The 11,168-nt window shown below is 41.1% G+C and overlaps 1 long non-coding RNA gene across 1 annotated transcript; it reads right to left on the bottom strand.

Annotated features, from left to right (window-relative positions):
• Positions 1–335: 335 nt before the first annotated feature.
• On the bottom strand, positions 336–5,305 carry LOC138413702 (uncharacterized). The gene is made up of 3 exons (XR_011246113.1): positions 4,865–5,305; positions 4,218–4,419; positions 336–3,907 (listed from the first exon to the last, which is right to left on the bottom strand). It is a non-coding gene; the product is annotated as an uncharacterized lncRNA (long non-coding RNA).
• Between the last annotated feature and the right edge of the window lie 5,863 nt (positions 5,306–11,168).

Below are 11,168 nucleotides of genomic sequence, written 5' to 3'. Positions count from 1 at the left end.
CCCCCTGCTCGACTCTTTTGTTCTGTCACTTTTTCTTTCCTCCCCTCCCTCCTTAGCTCTTTCTTCCCTACCTATCCTATTCATTGAGGAGACTGTAAAAAGGGGGGACAAAAAGAAGACGATGACCAAGTTCATAAAGGGCCCCCACTCTGCTCAGGGGTCCATTGTAGGACTGGGAAGACGGTGGTGGGGGTGTAAAAATCAATATGACCGCACACTGGGTGAAATGCTGGGCCTTATTTTCTGGTGACAGTGGGAAGAGGGGGAATGATAGGTTTAATGAAGGAACGGGGGGTGGGGGGGTTGGCTTGAGGAGGTGAAATGTTCATTTTCATATGTAACTGTACTGTACATATCAGTGTGTGTGTGCTTCGCTGTGACCACAATGAATTGATGCATTGGAATAAACTCATTCACAACTAAAACCATGAAATGATGAGAGAAATCAATTACGAAAACATAAAGTTTGAATAAAGTGATTTCTGCTGATGATAACTTCCACGGCTTTTATATTGGAAATATTTTTTTCCATCTCTCCTGCTAAAACTCAACTGACAAGATCAAAGTCTGTGATTTTTCTATCCTTTTTGGACTATATGTAAGTTGGACTTTTGATATGTGCATTTACTTAAATATGATCTCATCACTGCAGGAAACATGCAGGAAAAACACCACAACGTGAGAGACACCATGTCACATGGGTGAGTTTTGTGGAGAATGAACAAATAGCTAAAAAGCTCAAACCTCATCCAGAGGGAAAATTTGTGAAAGCTAAAACCAAAAGTAAAATTGTGCATTTTTCTAAACTGTGAGAACAAAAGCCGTCGCTGGCCCCTGAATATGTTTTGCAAAACTCTTTCAGTAAAGAAAGAAAAGGAACTCAACACATTTGCAATACCATTTAATGTGGAAACAGCTTATGTGCCTGACAACATCACAGATGCAAAGCAACAACAAGCTCAACGCATCAATAGATACAAACACTTCAGTCTGCTCGAGGGAGTTTTCTTTAAACTGTGAGTACATCCTGAGGATTCACCCATTCTGAGGAGACATGCACTGAAATATTGACAGGATTGTGACAATTTACTGAATCCTCCAAGTAGCACACCATCTCTACCATCTGACATTAGATCTCATTACCTCGCTCTATTTGCAAAAATAATGTTTGCTGTTCCCTAAGAACAAATGATGTTGTTTCTACCCAGTGTGTGTTTACAGATGTGTCTGATGTCACTGATGTGTGTCAGTGTATGTGTGTTTCTGTCGGCAATGATGCTAACCTTTAATATCTAAATGGAATTCAGCTACTATTAACATAATGAATTGCATCTATTGTTGTCTGCTGTGAAAGATGTCTATAGGACAAAAATGTATGTCGGTCGTCTCATCAGACCCTGACACAACCAATCAAATATATTATGCCAATGTCTGCCCCGTGACTTTTTATAAATAACAGATACCCAGAGATCTATGAAATACAATTAGAAACCGTACAGAGACGTTCCACAAAAATGTGAAATGAGTCTGTATGGCTGTGATATGAAACACGAACACAACAGTCTGAAGTTTTTTTCAGCAGTGCTTTTATTGTAAAAGAGCTCATCTGGAAACAATTACATGCACTAACAGACCATGTGCTAGAAGACAGCACCCATTAATGATCTTTGAGATGAAAAACTGATGATTTCCCATTAATGACTGAGTCAGCCAACTACTTCAAATAATAATTTACTGTAAGCATAGGCGTACGTCTGTCCAGGATGTTTGCACCATGTTGGAGATATTCAAAATAGTGGTTATCTCACGTGTCATCTCCTCCATTTACTGCAACATTGGGCGTTTATGTGAAATATGCACAGAAACAGTGAAGCTGGGTCATGTGCTCTCCAGTCACTGTCACCCCACAACTCGTCTTTGTATCAGCAGAGAGGAAACCTCTTTAAAAATATCTCCACTTTGGTTTCTCTGCAGCAGCTGTGGTTGCAGATGTGTAGGATGCTCTGTGCAGAGAGACATAGAAATGGAAGAAGAAACAGAGATACAATCTGTTGATCTCAACAAGAATCTGCTAAAATATCCCTGTACTATAAATATCTTAAGTCCTATAGAAAAGTATAAAAGCCAGGGAATTATCTTAAATGATAAAAAAAACAATATATTTGATAGATGTAAAAATAAACAGTTATAATTTAATTTAAGTCTGAATTTTCATATATGGTTGATGAGATGTAAAAGATGCCATATGTCTGGCATGAACTCTATGCAACTCTATGCGTTACATTAACGCTCAGCTATATACTTGCATATTGGAAATACTCTGCATACTGTGAACACTTGCACATTGTACTTACTCAGCTGTACTGCTCTTTCTATTTTTCCTTTTTACCTTCAAAAACATACTGTGTATATATTTTTATATTTATATTGTTAAATTTTAATACTTGATTTTCTTATCTTCTTATATGAGAGGTATGACATGCTCCAACACCAAAACAAGTTCCATGTATGTGTAAACTTACTTGGCAATAAAAGCTTCTCTGTATTCATGTGGTTTATAATAGACGAAAACAGAAACAGTTTCTTAGCTTAGTGTAAACTGATTGTGTTTTAGCCAGACACTAGAAAAGCACATTTACAGGAACAAGAACTCGTGACCTTTCATTATGAGCTCATAGTTCATAGTCATTTCTAAGCTTTTGCTAGTTAGATGTCAAGAAGATAATAATACAAGAACCTCACATGTGATACTGCTGTTGACTAATTATGACGAGGCACATAGAAACCCACAATGGAGCATTATTATTATTGATTCCAAAACACATGATACGTACCAAACATGCTCTAATCAGATGTTCCTCTGAGTCTCATTGGGTCTTTAGGAAACTTAAACAAATACTGTGATTATTATTGGAAGAGGAAATCGAAAAAGGAAAATAAATAGAACACAGAGTTCCTTGGTCTGTTAGCAAATCTGGTTTCTGAGCAGAATGACTGGAAACCTCTACGATGCTGCAAGATTTAAAACCACATCACACAAGCACGCACACATGAACGCACCCTGCTGTCCCAGTGATGTGGTGGTGCAGAGGGTGCATCTTCTCAAGATTCACAAACCCATACTTGACAAGAGATATACAAAAAAAAAAAACATGCTGAACACCCAAGCGAAAATACACAAACGCAGGCCCATGTGAGCAGAGATAGTGCTGATACCACAACACATACAAAACCACATGGCTGGTAAAAAGCACTACAAATGCAGACACGCTTCCTGTACCTGCACTGGTAAATGTGGGCAAGAGATCACTTCAAACAAGTGCATCATGGCGGCTCTGTGTGTGTGTTTGTGTGTGTGTGTGTGTGTGAGAGAGAGTGTGTACGTTTGAGAGTGTGTGTGCGCGCATGTATCTGTACCTGTCCAAGATGTGTTTCTGTTCTGTTGCATGCTGTCAATCAACCAGTCTAGGGGCTGAGTGTGGACAAACAGAGGCCAGACAGATGAATGAGAAACACATACGTGCTTCTCCACCTCAAACACACATTAAGTTGACCTTAGACCCTCGGGAGAACACAGCGGTGATCTATTACCACCTGCTATTGGACACCCCCTATGTGCTTCATGTGTATCGTGGCCCCTGGTTGGACGGTTGAGCAGGACATTGTTGTGAATGAGAGTAATGTGAGGACAGTCTGTTCTGAGCACTAGTCAAGCCAGGATGACTAAATTCAAGGACTGTACAGATGAGACATGAGATGCTCTAAAGCACGGAGTTGTGACGTGGGTGGGTTTCACACTCAGGCACAGTGCGTCTATTGACATGAGGCAGCTAAAGAAAAATCTCCATATTTCCACGGACGACGATTCTGCTCGGTGTTTGACATTTTCAGTGAAAGTTTCCTCAGTCTGCGTTGGAAAAAAAACAGAAAGTTATTTGTGCTACACACACAAGTTACTCAGAGAACTTTGACTAATGCATCAAAACATTAAAGAAGCTGTACAAGCTGGATTTTACATTTCCCATAGTGCAACTGTCCCTTCATCATGTTTTGCTAGATGGCTAATTGACTCTGTTTATAACACAGGCAATGAGGGACTGGATGGTTATACTAAATAATAGAGCACATAGGCCTGTGTTAACAAACTAAATAGTCATTAATTCCTTTTTCTGTTTACATTTGAATTCTACATGCAAAGCTGAGGCAAAGAAAATTACCATGATGGTGTCATGACGTGACGGATCGTCTGGTGTCAGACCGGTTATCATGGAGGTGATTGGACCTGTGTAGTCAGGTGATAATTCTCTGCGGGAGCGTTACTATGGGGGACATCTTCCTCGTCTTTGTGGAAGAAGACGTGACAGCCCGACTGAAGTGAGGGTAACGGCATCAACACAACACAGTGACACGGGAGCGCGACTGTGGAGGCAAAAACACAGGCAGTGACGTACAGCGGTAAAGACATACACTCTTCATTTGCGCGTACATGCAAAGTAGACAAAAATATTGTGTTTGAAGTGCTTCCTTTTAGCAAAGACTCATGCAAAAACAGGAAGGGGTCACACACAAAATCATACACACATGTGTAATCTTAAGCAGAAGCACAACAAATGTAAATGCTTTCCACAAGGACATTATCTTGAAAGATGTGCAGTGTGCTTTCATGCATACTGTATTGTTTGTCTTTGTCTATGCAGAGTGTTCATATGTAAGCCTGACTGCATGTGACAGCTGGTGTGCTAATCGTAACCTCCCATCTCAGCACACTAGGCCCGTGTACCTGTGTGTTCTCTTACGTACACTGTGGTTTCTCAGCCAGCCATGCAATACGCTCACGGACACAGATAAGCGGTGTTTATCTCACCACGGTAGCTTCCTCTCCAGCATACAAACACCCCCCTTCTTTTCTTCTCTCTACTAGTGTTGATGCGACCTGAAATGGTGCAGCCCTGAGCGCGCTGAGTTAAGATGCTGCTCTTGTGGTAATCTTTTACGCCCAAGTGTAGATTAAGACGTGCAACTGGCCGATGGTGTTTGCGATGTTGTGCGCTAACACACCCAAGTGCAACAAGTATCTGCAGGCATTCGCATGCAGATGTAGACATGAGCTGCGTGCATGTGCTGACAAGCACACGAGCAGACTCCAGGAAACACACACATACACACCCTGGGATCAATTTCTGATTCTGATTCTGATAGATGCATGTCAGGAATCCTCTTACACAACCAACCCACATCACTCTGCAGACATGGGAAAATCTACTCTAGAATTAAATCTCAAATATCAAAAGATAAACAATAGTCAGTGCAATGATGATTCACAGCCTTCTGCTCCCATGTGCTCTTTCTCATTCATACTTGTAGCAGCAGTATAAAACTGACTGAAATGTTTGCTCTGCACATTGGATTTAATTTCTTTGTCTCAAGTCTCAAGCACTACATTTTTAAGTGGACTGACATAAATTTCAATGAGTTAATTCTAAAACTCTTATCATGTGGCAATTTTCAAAGCCAGGTCGACAAAGTAAAAATCTAAGAACAAATTGGGGCAAGAGGAGTTATGGACCAATGTGGGATCAGCCACTTACTGATGTATGCTGAGGGCAAATTGTGTAAAAGATTCTGAATTAAATCTTAAATTTGACAGGAGGCCAGCATAGCGAAGCCACCACAGGGGTGTGAAACTGTGGAGTTAATGATTGTGCAACCGAAATTAACACTATTGTAACCATGCTACAGTTTCTTGGCTTCAAGCAGAATACGGAGCATTACATTAGATAAGATGAGAGGAGACAAAACAAAACAATGGATCAGTTGTTGGAGCTATAGAAAAGTTATTTTTTTTCAAGTTGAACTTGAACTCAATGTTTCCGAAAACCAACTTTGTGTCTGCTGCCTTTTTTTTGACGTGACCTGCGGATGGACTCGGGTCCAGGTCCACAGATGCATTCACACAGCAGCACAGAAGCAGGATGTGAAATATTAATTCCACTGCGGAGATCAAGTGTTTTTGTTTACAGCACATTGACATTGGTGTCGGCTCTTATCGCCACAAACTGTCTTGACAACTTTGTCATCATGTGTAAGAAGCTTCATCAACCCCCCCACTCGCTCGCAGTGAATCATTCACGGAGTTTAGTGCATTAGTCATTGCATGTCTGAAAGCCGCTTAAGTGTAGATAGTGTGTAAAATAGACATTCAGGTCCTGAACCTCAGAAAATGACAATATTACACTTATATGCATTTTTCTTAAACTTGGGAAAAGCCATTAAAAAGGCATTCAACTCCTTTTTCTGATTGCCTGCTGATAGGGTGCATCATGTTAGACGTCACAAATACATTGAAAAACTGAGCTTTGCCTCACCTCACTGTCTTCCACCGCTGACGATCAGAGCCAATAAGTCATTGAATCATTTGACCAGGGAGTGAATGCTGATTCAACCCATTCCCATTGCAGACAAAAGCCAGATGTTGGTTGGTGTTTTGACCAGGGGAAAAGGGGCTTGTGTTACTGTTACAGTATGTGTCTTCAGTTTGATTTAAATCAAGCCAACTTATCCTTGGAGAATTGTCACACGTGTCAGCATTGTTGCTCACATCAAATGAGTTTGAGATGGAGGTGGCGGGCGGAGAGAGAAAGTGGGAGCGATGGCGTGAGAGAGCACCTGTCCCACTGGAGTCCAGTCCACTTGTGGTTAACCAAAGTTGGCAGCACCTCAGCTTGACCTTAACCCCCTTATGCTGCCGCTCCCCTCTGATCCCATTAGGGGTCAGGCACCATAGCAAGACCGCCCCAACACACACACTTTCAACCACCCAGCCTCCCTTGTTGTCCCCTCCCATGTCTGTTCCCCCATCTTAGGCTGGGCTTGGTCTTAAGGGGGCCCAGGACAAACATCAGGCCTGTGGAACAAACAGGCTGCTAATGTGGACAGACAGGACAGACAATTAGAACCAAGCACATGCTGCGTGTGAGCATGTACAAGTCTCAGAAAGGATGCATGGACAGACAGCAGTGCAAAGATACACAACGAGACATTAAGATCCACCCTACACTATCTCACAGTAAGATGCTGAACTCAATATGGAGAAACGTAGCATATGACATACGTGCTCAAACTGACACATTGATATAAACCTAGAGAAAGTTTGTAACCCACATCTGAGGTTCTTTCTCACGAGAACCCAAATTGGAATCGGCCTCAAGATTGAGACTCAGATAAAAGCAACTCGTTGACTTTGTACAATGGCTGTACCAGATGAAAACACACATCAGACACACTTTTAAGGAGAAGAAGTGTCAAAACCCCCATAAACACCCCTTCAAGCATGTAGGAGAAACTACTGTAAAAACAATATTCTTCGTCCCATTTGCAACCTTGTCGGGACTTCCACGATCACCTATTTTTGAATTGTGTGGGTTGAGAAACTCCTAGCTAGCTGACTGATTATGTAACAGCGTAGAGGGGAAAGGGGATGCCACAACAAAAACCTCAGATGCTTTGTAAACAAAGCATCTGGCCTTGTCTGGCAGCCTCACTGCAACTTAGGCATTCCTGTCATAAAAAAACATACATATATACAGCATCTCCTCGTCTGAACCCTCAGCTCCGTTTGGCTCTGGCAGGAACAAAACAAAAGCCCCAGACTGTGTATTTGTGGTTGTATATACGAGCAGCACATGTACACATTATGCTAAAGTTAGCGTTCGTCTGAGTGCTTGGCACAGCCACAGCTCTTTAACTCCAGCCACACACATACACGCGCACGCAGACTATAATACCATCCTTCCGAGATTGCAAAGCATTGTGGGTGCCGCATGGAGAGGTTGAGGAACTGGGTATTTAACAAGAGTTCACTGTTTGATTCCTGTTTGAGCCCTAAATGACGGACAGTACCTCATATTCTGAAACACATACACAACTAGAATTACACTCAGTAGAGATCATACCTCCAGTGTAAGTCCCCTTATAAAACCATATTTGAATTTACCTGATCCAGATTTTTATTCAGGTCCATGAATTACACTCAGAAGTCAACAAAAATGTTGAGAAACACCAGAATCACCATGGGGTTAATGGACCCTAACCTATGTTGCCTACCAAGTTTCAGTATGACCTGCGGATAATTCCGACGAATTGGTTCCAGTTCCAGTCCATCTTCATCTGTGTCTTCAAAGTGTGTGTCATCGCTTTTTCACACCTCTGAGGACTTCATACATGGAGGCCAGACGGAGAACATGCATAGTACAATATAATACGTATAATACATAGTAATCCATCCAGTAGTTATTGTGTAATCCTGCTAATAACCTTCTTGGCAAAGAATTTATACAGCACACACACATCTACACCCCTAAACTCAATAAACCAAACTCTAGTCTAAGGCAAAAACAATACATGTCACAGTGCTCCTAACATTTGCTCACACACTTCCCTCAACTCCATCACAGGTTGATACCTGCTGCTGTACCTCTAGCTGTCGGCACAAGCCTCCAGTCACACTCACATACACACACCTACACACACGCCTACACACACGCCTACACACAGACATGTCGAATCCTGTTGCCAATACACAGACCGCCTTCCCCTTTGGAGGATCAGCCACCACATCTCACATAAACAGGTTTATGTGCTGGTACACAATCACGTTTATTATATGTAAGAAGGCAAGCATGTAGCCGCACATCTACATGCATGCACCGTCACCTGTAGTACAGCCTGGCAGGCTGGTGCAAGCCAACACACCTTCAGTGTGACACTCAGAATCAGGCCAGTGAGCATTAAAGACTTAACAATCTGCAGCTTTTCATTTACATGAAATAATTAAAGTAATTAAAACCAGTCTTTGCTGACCAATAAGATATATTTAAGGTGTTTAATTGGACACATCGAGCAGCAAACTGAAACAGAATACAGAAAAGGCAGCCCCATGGGACAGGAAGTGACAGCATGGCTACAGAGTGAATAAAAGTGGAAACAGAAACAGACAATAAACTGGGCTGAATCCAGGATATGACTATTATTTCCTATAAAAACAGTCAAGTATTTTGGTAGTATTGAACTCACGTATAATGGAAAAATACTGTTATCTACCCGGTTACATTTAATGTGATAATAACTTTGTAACTGCAAACCTTCATGTAAAAACTGACAGATACAATGACCTGTTCCCGCTGAATGGTTAGTGTTGTGGAATTAGGGGAAGCTGCAGTGGTATGACGATAATGCCACTTGATTCAAAGCATTCTTGAATTAATTTGTTTTTCAGTGGAAAATATGGAAATGTTTTACTCTGCCAGATTGTAACTGCTTCAAGAATAATGCAATTTTAGAATTCAAAAGTGGACTAAGTGGCATAATAGGATGCATGTGTGCAGTGAACCACAGTTTGTTTTCTAGCTGCTTGAGTTTACACTGACCTTAGACTCTCAGGATTTCTTATAGTACCTGTATCACTCTAGTTAGATACAATGAGAGTTGCTTACACTGAGATAACAGACAGTTTGTGACCACTGCTTCTGCTGTCACGCCTCTAGGAAGCCAGACGAGGGTCCCTTTAGGTCAACGCCCACTTCAAAGGCCGACAATGAGCTTTGTCGCCAGGCTGTGGGCAGCGAGCTACAGCGTCTTGGGGCTCCTGCTCCCTCACACAGTAATGGGATTAAGGTTTCCACAGGGCAGATTATGGGGCTCCAGGTCCCAACCTGTCCCCCTTGTCATCCTAGAATTCACATTCGCTATATCCACAATTATCAGTGATGGCAGAGTGGGAATACTCCTGCTGTCATGGAAGAGGACGTCTGAAATGATATGAACTGACATAATAGTGCAATGTAGCATATTTAGATTTAGAACACTTTGTTACATAACATATCATAACAACATGTAACGTAATGTAACATAACAACATGTAACGTAATGTAACCAATAACATAACAACATGTTGTAATAGAATGTAACATATCATATCATAACATAACAACATGTTATAACATAACATGTTTTAACATAATGTAACATTTCATATTATATCATAACATAACAACACATTGTAACATAACAATAACCGTAACGTAGCATACTAAAATACATCATGTTATAGTGTCACATGTGGTAATGTAATGTAACATGACATAACATAGCTTGATATGCCATGACATACTATAGTGATATATGACATGACAGGAGACAATGCACTGTCACTCAACATGGCATTAGATAGCTGCATCAGGGCATGATATGACATGATGTGACAAAACCAAATACAAGACTACATGAGATACAAAATTAGAATAATATAACATGGCATCATATAATGTTATGTTACAACTATAATAGTACATTCTGTATTGTTACACGACATGACATGACATTATATGAAATGGCATCAATAATATGACATACTTTGACATGGCATGACATAGTACAATCTACTACACATCATGACATGTTAGAGGAGAGATGAGTCACATATACAACATTTAAAGAACTTTTCAATCATTTCATGGTCGTGCAGCATCAGACCTACAGCCACGCCATTTGATAGTGAGAGCAGGGGGTGTGAGATTAGTCCGGTGTGGGTGTCATAAGTTGGTCATTCTAAATATAGTGAGGCCATAGTGGATGAAGTTATTATTAAACACACAAGGCATGCATGGACATGCTTGCACAGTATTACAGTAATACACACCCTCACCCAGCCATACCTATGTTTCCATGCATGCAGTCATACCACGAACATAATTTTTCAGACTGAAAGGTCAGGGCTACAGATACAGTCAGTTCTGTTTTTGTGGATTGGATTGAGTGTAAGATGAGGACACAGTCTTCATAATTTAAAACAGAAGAATAATAAAGTTTAAAAAAATACAATAACAGAGAGTGGAGCTGTATAAGAGGTCAGCAATAGAAAGGCTACTGCGGGCCAGACAGGGCTGCTGGTCTGGTGTGCAGTGACAGAGCAGAGAGACACTCTGACTCATGGGGGATGATGGCTGGTGGTGGTGCTGCTGCTGCTGCTGCTTCTATTTTTGCTCATAGGAACACTGACCCCTAGTGTTTATTACAAAAAAAAGGGCAGAGAAATAAACTGATATTTAGATATTGAATTTATTCATTTTAAAAGGAGAGAAATAAACTGTTTAATAATTGGTTCAGCAGAT

Source organism: Paralichthys olivaceus, chromosome 14 (assembly GCF_024713975.1).
Source record: "Paralichthys olivaceus isolate ysfri-2021 chromosome 14, ASM2471397v2, whole genome shotgun sequence".
NCBI classification, from domain to species: domain Eukaryota; kingdom Metazoa; phylum Chordata; class Actinopteri; order Pleuronectiformes; family Paralichthyidae; genus Paralichthys; species Paralichthys olivaceus.
This window is presented reverse-complemented; position numbering and strand designations above follow the sequence as displayed.